The 15922-nt window shown below is 42.9% G+C and overlaps 1 protein-coding gene across 3 annotated transcripts in view; it reads left to right on the forward strand.

Moving 5' to 3' along the window:
• Positions 1-15922, forward strand: part of NEURL1 (neuralized E3 ubiquitin protein ligase 1) — a 150158-nt gene that overhangs the window by 46342 nt on the left and 87894 nt on the right. The gene's annotated exons all lie outside the window — the stretch shown is intronic.

Here is a 15922-nt window from a genome sequence, read left to right on the forward strand (position 1 = left end):
GGGCTTATGACTTGCTCAGGCATTGCTTACTCTGGCTGCTGCTTTGCTGTCTTAGAGGCCATCTATTAAGTAGTATGCTGGCAGAAACTTATACTCTTTTATATAGCACTTGTCATTTGAAGATCTCCAAATCTATCCAAAGTGGAGGAAATTTATCATCTCTATTTTGTAAATTTAACAACTAGAAACAGGCATTCAAGGTCAGAAAACCATTGCCAGAGCTGGAAATAAAGCTCAACTCTTTTGAGTTGTATTTTCTGATCTTGCTAAGAGCTAGATCACAAAGGTGGAAAGGAAAACTGTTCTTAAAACCACAATTATTAATTTACATCTGAAGCTATCTTCTGCTAAAGTTGCTAGGCTGCCATAGTCTTTGTCATTCTCTTGCATGGGTAAATAAAAGCTGTTTGTACAGTGTAAACTAAAACATTGCTTTACACACAGTAGCAGTAAACCACCACATAGCTTAGGAATTCAAGTGTGTGCTCTGGGTCAGCATTATCCTGTAATGTTGTGTTAGTTATGGTGATGTGCCCCAAGGGATGGGGATTGCCTACCAGTAACTGTACAGAGCCTGGCAAGATGATACCTTTGTCCTACTTTGATCTCCAAGATGTTGCTGAAATGTAAATGGTAAATAACATATTTAGGTGCAAAGGCAGTGAACTTGTAAGAAGCAAGTAGGAAATACTCGTTGCAGCAACCAGTGAACCTGCTGTTTTCTTGTTTTTTCAAGTCTTTTATACAAACTGTGTCACTGGGTGTATGTGCCTCCTTACTCCCTATGTTGGAACTAAATACAAGAGGGCAAATAGTTTTTGAAGAAGCAGAAGAGTTGGAGGGACTTTGTCCTCTGTATGCAACTGGCTTGGAGAACACTACTGCTTCTTTTAAAAATATCAGCTGCTGACTTGTTGTGCAAGGCAGTGTCTCCCTGGGAAAGACAGTCTCCTAAATTCCACAAGTCCACTGATGGAGAAAAGGAGGGAAATTTTTATCCTTGTCTCTGATGAAGTCATCTCCCCTCTGTGAATCACAATGCATCTCTGCTAGAGGTGGCCAAAGCCTCAAAATAGTGAAAATGTTTCAGTTCTATCTATGTTCTTAAATTGATCCCCCTCACTGCATTCAAACATCTGTTCCCTGGGGAAGACCATTTGCTTCAGTATTTTGATTTGGAAATTGCACTGACATAAATAGACAGTAACATCAGATTCAGCATCTTGAATGCACTTTCCAGTCTCTGCATATCTTCAGGCTATCTATTAGGATAAAAAAATTAAAAGTATTTCCAGTGAATTCACTAAGATGCCAAGTCATTTAAATTCTCAGCCTTTTTTAGCCATTGTTGTTACCAGACATTTATATAATGGCACAAAGAAACAGCGTTCCCCGTCTCCCCCTCCACATTCACCCCAGCATGTAGCCTGGTAGGCTCAGGGACAGCAACTTAATGTGATCCTTTTGTTAAAATGGGCAAGTCACCTCTGAAATGGAAGGTGCCCTGATCTGATTTGAGATGGTCTTTTCTGGTTTCTTGGAATAATACAAGAAAACAGTTCTGTGTCACGTTGACATAGGCAACTTTAGAAATCCCTGGATTAGCGTACGTCAAGTGACCGGTGCATCCAGCACTGCTAAAAGCAGCTGAGAGAGAGCCTACCTCTTGCTTTTTGACTGTGGCAGCACTGGAAGTCTTTCTTTAATTCTGAAATGAGAAGTAAATGAGTGCTGAAGACCATTTGGGAAATCTTCTGCTGAAATGCAATGATAAAAAAAAAAATTAATCCTGAAAGGTCAGTTAACCTAAAGCAAAGTGGTAATGCCTGCTATGTTTTGCTGCAAGATGCCCAAGTAGGCTTGTGTTAAAGACTGCTTGCAGAAAGGCTGCTCATCCTGTTGTGTTGGGATAGTCTTTTCTGTTTTATGGCACATAACATAAAAGTCTGTCTTTCAGGTTCTGTTAGTTTAAGTGCTTTTTAAATTTTTTTTTCAGTTTTGCATACTTAGGAAAAGTCACTGATAAAAGAGGCAGTAAGATTCAAAAATAGATCTGGATGATGTGATGGGAGAAGGGATTTCAAAGCAAAATGCTTTGAAACTCTTTGATTAATAACCACTAAACTCTGAAATCCAATGGGCGGTTCAGATGTTTCCTTAGGGGTTAAACATTGCTCAAATTCCCTTTGATTATCCTCATTATGAGCAGGCCTGAAGATTGCCAGGGTTGTTACAGCAGTGCAACCAACCATGACCAGATTTCATACTCATATCTTTAAGCTTAAATGCTGTCTGGAAACCAAACAAAACCATTCTGTGTCACCCAGAGTATTGAAAGCCTTTAGGATCATCAAGGATGATGTTCACTGTCTCACATTTAGTGAGTATTTTACAATTTACCAGTAACATCTCTTTTTGAAAAAGTTTATTGTTCGTGTTCTGCTGCAGGGCTCTGCTTACCTGATGTGCAGGGATCTTGAAAGCTTTGAAGGAATGATATCGCATAGGAGAAGTCATGTAGATGCAACATATAACAGAGGTTTTTGGCAGATAGGAAAGGTGACTAAGGCTGCAGTAACAGCACTGACAGTCCCTTCCCTTGGATTCTGCTGGGGCTGGATCAGATAGTCCCTTATATATATTTATGGCAGATTTTAATTCTGCAGCCCTGCTCGTCTCAAGGTGGATGCTGTAAGCAATAGTGAACAAATTTAGGACAAAGTTATGTGTAATGCTATAACTATGGATTTTTGTACTGATTAACTTCCAACTCCAGAAGTGCATATATATTTGTAAGGTACTGAGTACCTTGGTCTCTTAAGCTGTGAAACATTTAGCACCTGTGGGATCTAACAAAACACACAACTGTGTTTCTATCTGGCACATATTCTCTTTTCTATGAAAGTGTGTGAAATAACTCTTAGTTCAGAGGATGGCTTGGGTCTATTCTGGTTGTAGGAATAGGGCAGGTGTTTTCCACAGGTGCTATCTCCCTGTTCTGCCTCTCTAACTTACTGCTCATTTACCAAATGAAGCTCCTGGGCTAGAGACTATCTGTGATGGAGGTACTCACCCCCAGAGGTACAGAGAACAAGATCCCAGAGATCAGTCACAAAACTCACTCTAAAAGCAAAGTGGAAATGCTCTTTTTTATTGCTTTGGTTTTCTCTTTCCTGCCATGAGCTTTTAAATCTCATGTAAGAGCCCAGCTCTGTAGGATTCAGCATCTGCAGGATTTAGAGCTTAAGGCTGGTCTCCTGGACACAACAGGGCATCACCCTACAGCCTGTGCATCTGCAAGTAGGCTCGCTATGCTGTCTTGCAGTGTCATCCAGGGGCTGCTCAAAATGAGAATTGCTCATGTGGTTTTATGCTAGAGTATATTTGGGAAACCTGAACCAGACCATGTGAGAGATGTCTGAGAGATGAAAATCTTGCTAGGCTGGGCAGTGCTGAGGGTGGCCTTTCTGCATCCTCCACTTAAGCAATGGGATACTTCCTGCAGTCTGCTTGCAGATGCTACCCTCTGCTTGGCAGGCTGCACAGTGGAAGTTTGCTCTGTCAGGCTCTTTCTAGAAGCCTGAGTTCAGATTGCAGCAATGTTAACAGTGAAAGGAAGGGTGTCAATAAACCTAATACCCTCTTGATCTTTGTTTACATACTAGGTTTGCACATTTTTGCCTCTGTAAACCAAGTGCATTGCATGTACAGTGGTTATGTCCCTCTTTCTCCCACAAAGATCCCACCTTTTTGTCCTCTGTTTTGGAAGCTCCCTGTGTCCATGGCCTCACATATAGGTTATGGGGACTTCTGAACAACGTTTTCCTTTCCTTTCTATGGGCTCTCCATATCCCATGGTCAGCATATTCCCACTGGTCAGCAGTCTTTGTGGCCACTCTTTTCTCTGTGACAAATCATGTAACTTGTGATTTTTTAAATAAACTTTCTAGGGATGGGGGAGAGAAGTGAGATGAAGAGTAGTCATGACCACCATCACCTGTTCCTTTCATCTGCAAGTGATTATAGAAGTAGCAGCTGTGATGTCTGCAAGCTGGGTGCAGGGCAGCCATGTGCCTCGTGTTTTCTCCTTAGAATTTTTTTTTCTTTTTCCTGATTACCCCCTCAGAAGTAGATGGCTGCCTGCTTTGTGACACTTGGGAGATCATTTGGCAATGGGTCCAGTGGGGTGTTGCAAGGCTGTTGTGCTTAAAGACAGGAAACTACTTGCTCTTTATTTGAGCAGGGTAACATGCATTTTGAGCCAGGAAAACTTATCCACTCAGGCATCCCAGACAGGCATGGGCTCCTGGGTGTGACACCCTACTGCCACCTGTCCTTGCATTCTGAGGACAAAGCCTTTGCCTCCAGGGCTTTTCTTCAGCTCCCATTTGGATAGGGCAGTGCCAGGAATGACCTTGTGCATCTCTGTCCCACCCTCAGAGTCGCAGCAGGTGAGCAGAGGCTGGTTTGGGGATGGGAGGAAGGTGTGCATGTGAGGTGATTCTGCCCCATGTGGGGAGAGGAGTGATGGAGGACCTGTGAGGTCTTGTCCTCCATCCACAGTCTTGGCCTGGCTCTGGCAACCACCAGAGCAGGCTGTGTCCTCTAAGAGACCTTCTGTTTGAAGCCTCCAGGCAAGGAAGTGCATTAGTCATATTTTGTCAACATGATAGTGCAAACAGTGAAATCAGTGAGTTGCTGTTTGAACTGGTGTTGTGGTAGATGTATTATCTTCTGCGGACTGGGAATAACGCAAATCCTATAACCCTTAACAAAGGGTTCCAGCTGTTTTTATAAGACTTTTATTGGTGTTGAGTCATTCTGCGGGGCCCTTCTGGATGCTGAAGGTAGTGTGTTGGCATCTGAGTCACCCGTGTGAAAGGTCAAAAGCTTTTGCTTTTGTTTTCACTTTTGATCCGGTTCCACTTTCACATCATAGGTAATAACTCACTGATTAAACTGCAATTTCACTGACTGGGGTGAAGGCCAGCATGGTCATGGCCTCGTAGGATTGTCACCCACGTGGGGTCCCCATGGGCTGCAGCGGCCGCTCCAGCTGGGTGCCCTGTGTGCAGGCAACAGGTGGAGTTGTCCTGTTCCTTAATTGCACGAGGTGTATCTGAGATGTTTGTGTGTTTATCTGAAATTTGATGGCTGCTCTTGGTTAAGCAATTAATTGCTTCTGACCTATTAATCAAGAGTGTTCATTCACTGCTCACCTCCCCAGTGTGACATCTCTTTGTGGTAGTATTTCTGCTTACTGGTTGGGTGATTGCAGCTCTCTGTCTTGGAATGAATAATATACTTTCTCTAAACATTCCTATTAGTGCAGTCTTGCTTGTCTGAGCATTTATCAGCGGTGAATAAAACTTCTTTCCACATATGGTGGGTTTATATTTACAACTGGTGTTTATCAGAACACTCCAAGGCTATTTACTGAGGTCTAATTGAGTGAGAACTGTGATATTCCCACATCGTAAGGCTTGGACAATGAGGAGAGGAATTAGCACTCTTTGATTTTGCATCTTTTAGCTTTGAAGTAGATTTAAAATGATATTAAAAAAATAATCCTATAAATACTCTCTGAATGTGAAGAAATAGCAAAAGAATTTGCTCCATCAGCGAAGCTTCCTGTCAGAAAAAAAAAAAAAAAAAAGTCAGAAAACATGCTGAACTTGAACTGCACAAGATTTGCAGTGGTTGCCATTTCTCTGGGGCTGGTAACAAGGAACTTGCCAAATGTCAGAGCTGGTCCATTACCAGCAATGGTCCATTAAACTGCTGCTTGGCAGCACCCCCTTCCCCCGGCAGGAAGAGGGGCAGAGCAGCGGGCAGTTCTTCAGCACTGTGGTGTCCTGGTTCTGTGGGTCTGGCACTGGTACCTTCTCCCGTCTCATCTGGGCTCTGACCTACAGCTGGCTGAGGATGGCAGTCAGATGTCCTCAAAGGACTCAGGGTCCAGACTGTCTGTCATGTCCCTGGCTTTTGCTGGCCCTGTTTAGATGTTAGCATTCATCCAGCATTACTGTTCCTCCTACACACCTTGCCTGGTGTCAGGGCTCTCTGCCTCTGTGATGCCTCTTCATATTACTTTGTGCTTATTTAAAAAGGGAGAAAGAGCCAGGTGGTGTCAGGCTGCATTGTGCATGCTGCCAATTTACCCTCATGAAAAAACACATACCCCGTGTGACTTTTTTCATACATGGCTAAAGGGAAATCATTACACTTAATGCTTCAGAAGTGTTTTCAGAAACTTCTAACTTTGTTTCTTACTGAGAAAGTAAGTGAAGAGAACAACTGAAGAAGAAACCCCCACATTTTATTCCTTTGAATAAAATAATAGTAATAAAAAACCGAACACCTGACTTATTAGGTAAGAAACAGATGGCAAAGGCTTGAGGGATAGTGCGCACACACAACATCTGCTATGCAGATAATATTTAGGTAACGATGGTATTAGAGCCTGTTGCTTCCCAAGGGCTATAAACTGTGGGAACAACCCTAAGACACGTGATTCCCAGAAAAGGACCTAAACCCGGATTTGACTGCCCTGAACTGCTAGTCTTGGATCTAGCTGTAGTGGCTTTATACTGCTCTGTTACTTACCCAAATGCTGATTGTTTGGGGTTAGTGGAAGATGATCCAGCTGAAGAACCCAAAGCCTTGAAGACCTCAGCCTTTATATTAGGACAGTGAGTGAGTGGCAGTACAGGCCTATGAAAGAGTTGGGAGTGTAAATTGTTCAGTTGTGGAGAAATTAGCAATGTAATTGCATAATTGGGATTTCACAGCCCATCCAGTCTTTGAGTCTGGAGGGATTTCTCTGGGATGGAGCTGCGAGTGGTGATGGTGTAACAGCCATGTGGGTAAAGGCCATCAGGCAGCACATCGCTGGCAGCGTCTGAGCAAGTGCCCTGGGAGGTGGGGAGATGGCACCTTGTTCCTATTACTTGGATCCTTCAATATGTGTTTACTATGGGAATATTGGAAAATATTTTGTGTTTTAAAGCTCATCTTCCTCCTCTTGGCTGGGTGATCTCTGCATCAGCTGTTGTCCCTGCTATCAGCAGAGAGGGGTTCTCAGCTGCCTCCCTCCTGCAGGAGCCTGGGAGAGGTACTGCACAGGCTAGCTCACACTCAGGTTAAGATTGAAATGCACAGAGCTTTGCTCAGTAAGAATCTGCGTGCCTAAAACACATTGGACAGAAACTTTGCTTTTGAGAGGTTGGAGTGGGACATGCAGGGCCATGTTTCCAAGTTTCTGCTTTTGGCGTTTGCTGGTCTGGTTGGTACTCAGCTTGCTGAGCTTTGGAAAAAATGACCCCCTATTTGCTAGCTAGGTGGGAGATGAGAGCTTTCTGAAGTGTCCAACATGACTTTCATTTTTATTTCTTGTTTCCCTTCCTGCTTTTGTGCTGCTGCATCGTTTCTTTCTGCATGGTTCCTCCTGCCATTATTTTTCCCTCTCCCAGTGTGGTTCTGCTGCGTGCATGAATAATCTACTGAGAATCCCTGTGTTTTGATGTTGAGGTCCAAATCCTGTTTTTCTGTTCTGGCTTATCTTCATTACGTGTTTTGTGCCCATAGAGGGATTAATTCCTCAATACCATTCTCTCCATTTTGACCCCTCCGCAGCTGTGTCATTATAATCTTAAAGGTACAAAATCAGATGCTTTTTATTTATTACTAGATAATGACTTGGCAACCTAGGTTTATATAATCAATTCCCAAAAAGTAATGATTAGCAGAAATACTTTCCTTTACATACAAAGAAGTTTAAGGATTACTTGAACAATAAGTTATTTACAAACAATTTTATCCAAATTCTTTTCTACTTCTGAGCTTAAACCTTAATCTCTGTTGTATTTTTGCCTTTTTTTTTTTTTTTTTTCCCTCTCACGTGTTATTTGTTTGATGTCTCTATAGACTTAGCATGATTATCCAAGTGGAAAATCTTTCCAAATATGACTCAGCATAAGCAGCCTTTACAAGCTCCAAAATTCTCCAGATCATGACACTCTTGTACTGGAAAATGGAGGTTTAAAATCATCCACTGTCTATGGTACATTATTTACCCAGCTCATAGGCTATTAACTGCAGCAATTTGTATGGGTCTAACATAGCAATTGTCAGATGTTGTTTCCATTTCTGCTTTTGTTTTGCTTCACTGGCAAAATCCTCATTGATTTCACTGGTGGCAGATTAAGCCCTGCATATGTTTCATTTTCATGAGCCAGCAAAAATGTCTTTCCTCTTTATTGTGCCCATCTCCTTTAAATATTTTTGTGCGTCTTTGCACAACTCTTCCACTAAAATTGCAATGTCTTCCAAGTGTCCTTCCTCAATTCAAGTTGTCTAAATCCAGACAAGCATTAGCTCAGACTAGGTCTTACCCAGAGAAAGGCCCATCCCAGCTGCAGTAGGCCCTGCTGCTGTTTGCTAGAAGGTCAAACAAGCTATCGAATAAATATGCTTTCCTGTGTTGCCTGAGTTTTGAGGCCAGACTGTCCAGTGTTTCACAGATTTATGAAGCAGGAATATGAAGTAGGGACTGTGGGGAAGGAAGTACAAGTTACTGATCTTTGGTTGAAAAATATCCAAAAGGAGTGACTAGAAAGTAGGCCCTGTGGTCTGAGCAGCCAGGGGTACAGAATCTTAGAATGGCCTGGGTTGAAAAGGACCTTAAAGATCATCTAGTTTCAACCCCTCTGCTCTGGGCCAGTTTGCTTTACACCCACCCTGTCAAGAGCAGCTGGTTCATGGGGAAATTGCTGTGGTATGGGTTGCCCAAATCTCACACCTATTCTGTTAAATAATCCTCTGCCTTGACAGATGGCATCGGGGTTTGTCTTGTAGCAAAGACTTCTATCTGGGGAGATGATAAACCTCACAATACATGGATCTCAAATAGACTTCTAACTGTTAAAAGGGCCATCGTCTGACATAACAGCCATGTAACATATAGATGTGTCCTGTTAACACCGGATGCAAGGAGATGGTAAATCTTTTCGTGTCCCACAGCTAGTGTTCCTGTCTTAATCTAGGACAGAGAGATTTGTATTTCTAAGATGCTCTATAGTAATGGTAGCTGCTCTCTCCCATCCTCCAAAGTCACTGCTGCTGCAGGGGGAATAGTCCTAAAGTGTGAGTGAGACCACTGTCACACCTCAAATGAGGTCTTGGAAATGCCAGTAAATTTGTGGATCAGCAATGAGTCATGGTGTAATTTGTTAAGGATCTGGTGGAAGGAGGGGAGTGCTGAGCACCAACCTTCCCTGTTTCCTCCTTGAAGGTAAAGGTTGGGTGTGAGTCAAGTGGGGATTCACTGGGAAGGAGCAACAGTCTCCTGTGGGCAAGGGTACAATTTCCAGTAAAGCTTTCATATTGCCTCTTGAAGCTACAAGGCAGGAGCTAACATATGAAAACGTCTACTTCTGCCTTGACAGGTCAGAAACATGGCAAAAAGAGTGGCTGTTTTTACACTTCCAAAGAGACCTGTGAACATTTGCTTTCAACAGAGCAGTCTAGCTACTGAAATACTCTGTCTGCATTACGATGGCTCTGTTGCTTTAACTGTGTTGATAAAGACTTTGAAAATGGACATTTGGTCTTTGTGGCTACAAAAAGCTAAAGCAACAAAAGTCACCATAGCTGACATGTAACTATGCAGGTAAAATTATTATTTTTTTCCAGATAAAACACCTCTGGGACATAAAAACAGCTCAGTTAAGTTGACTTGATAGGATGGGAGAGATGCTTTGTTTAGAGTGATGGGGCAAATGCTGAAGTCATTGCTGATTTTACTAGCCTGGGGTATGGCTCACAGGTCACCTTAAGAAAACTAATAACTGTGCAGAATAGCTATAGAGTCTTTGAATCTTGTGGAACGTACGCTGTGGTCCTAATAAACAATATTTATGTCTCAACTGAAACTCAACTTCTTCTGTTCTAATTTTGTGTAGAAATCCCAAATATTATTTTTAGAGCCTTGGGCTGAACAGAGTTCAGATGTATTTTGCCTGTTCAGTGACCAAATGTACTGGGGTCAGCTTCTGGCTATTGTTAGGAATGTGTGAATTTCATAAAATCTCTTGTTTATATTCCAGGCTATCAATTTTTTCTTTCTCAGATAGGTGTGATTTAACATAACATTCTGGTATTAAAGATATCTGCCTGTGTTCCACCAAAAACAAATAAGCTTGGGAGACTGAGAGAAGGGTGGGAAGATGCAGACATCTAAGTAAAACATATGTTGAATGGGAAAAAATCAGTCATTCTGGGTTCTGGGCCTGTGATTATTTCCACATGCCTGGACTGTATCGCTGTGCTGTGTGCCATTAGTGTCATTAGATGCTTTATGTCGGAGTGGATTTTTGCATATGCTGATGAGATTGCAAGATTGGGGCCGTACTGGGTCTGCTCTGCCAGTTGCAGAGCTTTACGTGGAGGTGCGTGTCCTTCTGGACCCCTCCTTTTGCCACGTGTGTGGGCATGTGTGTGTGCCCGGCCAGCTCAGCGGTCCCCACAGCGCCAGTAAATGCCTGGCTGGGTAATGAGCCTCCAGGCAGCAGAGTTTGTCCTCAGCCTTTTCAAGAAAAGCAGACAAGAATATTGGCTAATCAAACCCCACGTTGTAAAAAAATGGATATTTTTAACTGGTGCTTGGTGCTGGAAGGAGACACGATTAAAAATAAGCTTAATGTTATTGTTCAAAGGTGCCTGTGTGTTGGGGAGAAATGCCAGTCTTCTCCCCCCCCTCCTCCTTGTTTTTCTCTGGGCTGATTTGCAAGAACATGAGACCTTGGGAGCCATTGCTGTTCCACTTGGTTCCTGGTGAAAGGAAAAGAGATTTGACTGTTCCCTCCAGATAAAAAACACAGAGAAAAGGAAACTTGTAGGCCAGAAAACATCTTACTATTATTTTTTCTTTCTTTCTTTTTTTTTTTTTTTTTTTTTTTTTGTTATTTGAGCCTGCCAGATTGGTCTGCTCTCTGCTCTCCAAGTGTGTGGGCGGCACAGACGAGGATGCTGAGGCAAAGAATGGGGGAGGGAGGGAGGGAAGAAGTGAAAAAGACCTTTGGACTGAAGGCATAGTGCATGGGAGGGAGAGAAAGTAATGGCAGTCAGAGTTGTTTTGGTTTGCAAAAGTTTGCAGCAGATCAGAAGAAGCTGTGGTAGGTCAGAGACACTCAGTCTAGATGCTGTAGTGATGAATATATTAGCATGTTTTAGATCTGAAGCATACAGATGTTTTTCTGCGTTTGGTAATTTCATGAATCTTGCGTCCTACTGGTGGAAATGGGGATGTTGGATGGAGTGGCTGGAGGGGAACATGACCATTGCTCTACTCAGTAGTGTACTTACAATTTCTGTTTATCTGCTGTGTGCTTTGAATTAGGCCCTAAAGAAATGTCATTTGATAAAAGAAAAGCTCTGATTTCGTCCTGATAGAATCCTTTTTTCCTGAGATGAAGAACCAACACTCTTTTTTTTTTTTTTTTTCTTAAATTCCAATAGTAGCTACCCACTGCATCTGGCTTATGGTCATTTGTGGTGCTTTTGAGAGATTGAATTATGTGCAAAACATGATTTAACTCCTTTCTCCTATTATTTAAATGAAAAAAGTACAATAATGGAGGAAGGATAAACTTCAAATACAACTTGAAAAGCCACGATGAGAATGGGTTGGAGGGGTGTAGGTCAGTGGCATCAGGTGAGGGAGAAGAGACCAGAGAAGAGATAAGCAGGAGATGAACAGAGGGAAGGGGCAATGTGCATGTAAGGCATTACGTGGCTTGTTTCATTTTTACACCCACAAGATTCATCTTGCTTGGGCTGAAAAACTCACCCTTGCTGTTCAATTTGCCCTTAAAGTATTTAACCTTCATCTCCTTTGGCTCCTCAAAGTCTAATGCAAAAGAACTCGCAAAAGCAGCCCTGTAAGGGCAAAGTTCAAAAATAAATCCAAATAAATCCTACTTTGTACAGGACAGCCCTGCAGCAGGGGGCAGGGAGATTTTGGTGAGATGGGATCCAGTCCTGGGAGAGGATCTGGGACCTTCCACTGTGAGCCCAGCCTGAAGCTTAGTGCTGGGGGTGCTTGGTGGGGACATGGTCTCATGGAGATGTGGCATCTCACCTCTCTGGTCATCCCAGAGTTTGTTTTGAACTCCACTGTGCTTTCCTGTCCTCTCCGAAGGACTTTTAGCAGGGTAGGGAGTTCAGGTAATAAAAAGGTGTTTCTCTGCTGGGTTAATATTTACATCACAAACATACAGTGCTTTGGTTTGGTCACAAACATCTGCGTGTGTGAGAGGCATTTTTCAGAAAGGGTGGGGCATAAAGCACTGAGGTTGTCCTATCCTGCAACATGTATTCATTTGCTAAGAAAAATCTTGGAAATTACACTTTGACGCCAAGGGAACATTATCAAGGTTACAAAGTCAAGCTCTCTAAAGTGAGCATGTGCCCGATGGAAGCAGTCTGTCTAACCTTCACTTTCACCCTGGTGCCAGTGCTTTCTGGTTACCTTACTTGCCTCTTGGAGCTGTTTGCTTCACAGAGCTCCTGCCTGTGCACTTTCTAGAGCACCAAGCAGAGGGCATGGAATTAAGGTGGTCAGGGCAAACTAACCTGTTGCTCACAGATCCCCGTGTGCCTTTTTTTTCCCCCTCAAAAATCAGAATACACTTCTCTAGCTCAGGAAGAGGCAGCACTTCTTCCAGGAATGTTGTGAAAACAAATGGTGTGTTTGCTCAACATGCACCATAAAAATGCTATGACTTCTGCAGGTAATTCCGTTCTTCAGTGTAGAGTTTCAATATTGCCTGTGATAAAGTGCGAATGAGCTACTTTATGTGATGTAAATGTATGTGTAGTGCACAAGTATTCTCTGTAGATTTGTGTGAAACAGTGCTCTCCTTTTGTTGCTAAAAGCTTATTGCAGTGCCATATCATATGGAACATTGTTGTTCTAAGTTTCCAAACATTTGATAGACATAGGACTGGGACTGAAATACGATTTCTCAGTACTGCTTTGCTGCCATTATGCTGTGTCTATGGGTGGAGTCAAAATGAAGATGTTCAAGGGGGAATTAAGAAAAATCTTTGCTTGATGGTAGACCTAGAAAGGAAACTGAAGTTTCATACACTTTCTTTCAAAGCAAAAGCCTGCATCATTAGCGTGAAAGGTATAGACCAATCTTTCTTTGTGTCTTTTTTAGATTAATATGTTTCTTCTGGTGAGGTGATTGCTTTTATCTTCATATTTCATTACACCTAGATAGGTCTAAAACTCTTTTTGAAGAAGTGTTGTGGATGAAGAGCTAATCTGCAATGAGAGAGAGAGACTATTTTATTAATTTGGTTTATAAATAGATGTGAGGACTAGAAGTGTTCAAAAATGCAGTAGGTGTCATGTACAGCATGTTTTCCCTCAGGGGATAGACTTCTGGCAAATTCCAGATGATATTGCCCCAGAGTGTGCACAGCTTTTCTGTATTATCTAAAAGTTGCTTTTCAGAAGTGCCGTTGAGCCCAGTGCAATGCTTTAATGCAAGGTGCATCTTACATTAATTTTATCATTTTTATCATTTCCAAACTTTGCTACCTTACAATATTCTGTGCAGATTTCTAACCTACATTATCTCTTGAAAGTGCAAAAATATGTGAGGAAGGAGATGCTTTTGGCTTTGAAGATAAAGGCTGCATCCAGTGGGGCTTTTTGAGCATTTGCATGATGGTGAGATACTACACAACCCAGCCTGGGGTTTGCTCAATTCCTTGCCTTGGAAATCCTTTTCCCCGCTCAGCCTCATGCCTCTTTCTAGTAATTTTCCCTTCTACCACTCCTGCAGATGGTGGCACAGGGATTATGAGAAAATGCCGAGCAGGCAGGGGTTGGCTGGGCTCTCCTGCCACCGTGTCTCTTTCATTGAACCAACCCACATTGTGGACATCCATTCAAATACCTCACTGATGTCTTCATCGCCCTACCGAGCAGCAGCCTTTACCGCTGTGCCTGTGTGGTTCCTGTCACCAAAGCAAATGGCGTTGATGTCTCTTTTACGCTGAGTGCAAGTGTGAGGTGAATGCTCAGCCTAAAGACTTCCCCGTCCCTAAATCCTCCATCCTGCTGTGCCTGCAGTGAATTGTCCCGGGGTAACCGAGTGCCTGGGTTAATGGTCACTGTGCCGTAGGTTGCAGGTGTCAATCCTGGTTTCAGTTTTGAGAATTTTGACCTGGGTTTTGAATTTCATGTGACATAAATATTGAGATTAGACTTTAATCCAGGGTAATACTTAATTACACAACTCATCATGTTTTCAAATAAGCATCATCTAGTCAGAAAATCTTTTGCTAGGTCAGGATCTATGTATTTTGCATTACAGATAAAGAAAGGAAAGCAGAGATGCATCTTTGGTCTAAGCCCTCTCCACTATGGGCAATAAATTCATGTTAAGAGGAGGCTTAGAATGTAAGATTTCCCAGCGCTGGTCACTGTTTTTTGTGTGCTAGCACATGCTGATGAGACACTTTCTCTTGGATGCTTTCCTGCTGAGAACATAGTTTTTCCTCTGGAGTTACAGTGTCAGAGGTTCCCAAATGAAGTCTGCTTTCTGTACAGGTGAAGTCCCTGCTGTAACAGCAGTCAGGAGCTTATGCTAGAAAAAAGACCTGAGAACATTCTTCTGAACCCTAAAGTCTTATCTTCCTACATCATCTCCAGGTGGTTGCAGAGAGCTACTGTACTGAGTGAAAAAGGACAACTTTTAGTCAACCAGTTTGTTACCATAACACCGAGTGCAAGTGGTAATAGAGAAACTGTTGTTAACTTCTCAAACACTGAAGTCATTAAGAGAAGGTTCCTTGTCCCTGGCAAATATCAGACTGATTTCCACAGTTGCCTGCTTTCCTCCATCTTTCCTCCTTACTGATTTTCAGGGAAACTCTTTGGGCCATTTCTTGGAGAAATCTTGGTGCCATCACCATTAAAGTGGGCGCAAAACCCCCATCAGGAGAGGGGCAGGCTGAGCGATGCAGCGAGCACAAAGGAAGAGTGAGGTGGTTTTGGTCCACACAACAAAAGGTCATCAGACACCACAGCTATTTTGAGATGTCCTTTCCCAGACCTTGGTGGGTCCCTGGTGTCCTCCTTGCTGACTGCCAGCCTGCTCCTGCCTTGCTGACCAGGACACAGGGAAGCAAAGCAGCTGCTCATCACCCCTTGCCTTTCCTACCCAAAGCTGCTGCCCGGGGCTGGGTATTTTTCCTGGGGCTGTGGGAGAGGTGCCCTATTTTCTTGCTCAAGGCTGGCTCAGAAAAATCCAAGGTTTTAGTCTAACAAGGGGGACTGATGACTGCGTATCTGTCTACAGAAGTCATCTGCAGCCTCAGCATTCTGATCTTCTGGTTAATAAATATATTTAGCAAGTTTGGATGCTGCCTCAAAGTGCTCCTGTAGCAGATCCCTGCTTGGATAGCAGCAGTGCTGTTTGGCCCCAGTTTGCTGGATGCAGTTCATGAACGGGAATGGATTTAGGGGCTGGGTTTATGTTGGGTTCAGCCTTAATACCTTTGTCAATAATTTAGAAGGGAGCACAAATGGAGATATTGATTATTTTTTTTTTATATATACTTCATGCCACAATGGGAGGCCTTGCAGGGATTGGCAAGGGCAGAGAAATAACCCAAGGGGACCTAGAGGGTATCGGCATGGAGAATTGTAATTGGGAACGGGGTTGTAGATAGGTTTTCTTTGTCCAGAGAAAAAACAGAAGCCTGAAGGACAGAAGAGAAATTTGGGAAAGGGCAAGATCTGAAAGGGATTTGGAGCTGATAAGCCTGAATCAAAGATAAGTTCCAGTGTGATGTGGCTATGTGGGAAAGCTTTGCCATACAGCAAGTAATCCTGGAGGAGCTA

This window comes from Aythya ferina, assembly GCF_964211825.1.
Source record: "Aythya ferina genome assembly, chromosome: 7".
NCBI classification, from domain to species: Eukaryota; Metazoa; Chordata; class Aves; order Anseriformes; family Anatidae; genus Aythya; species Aythya ferina.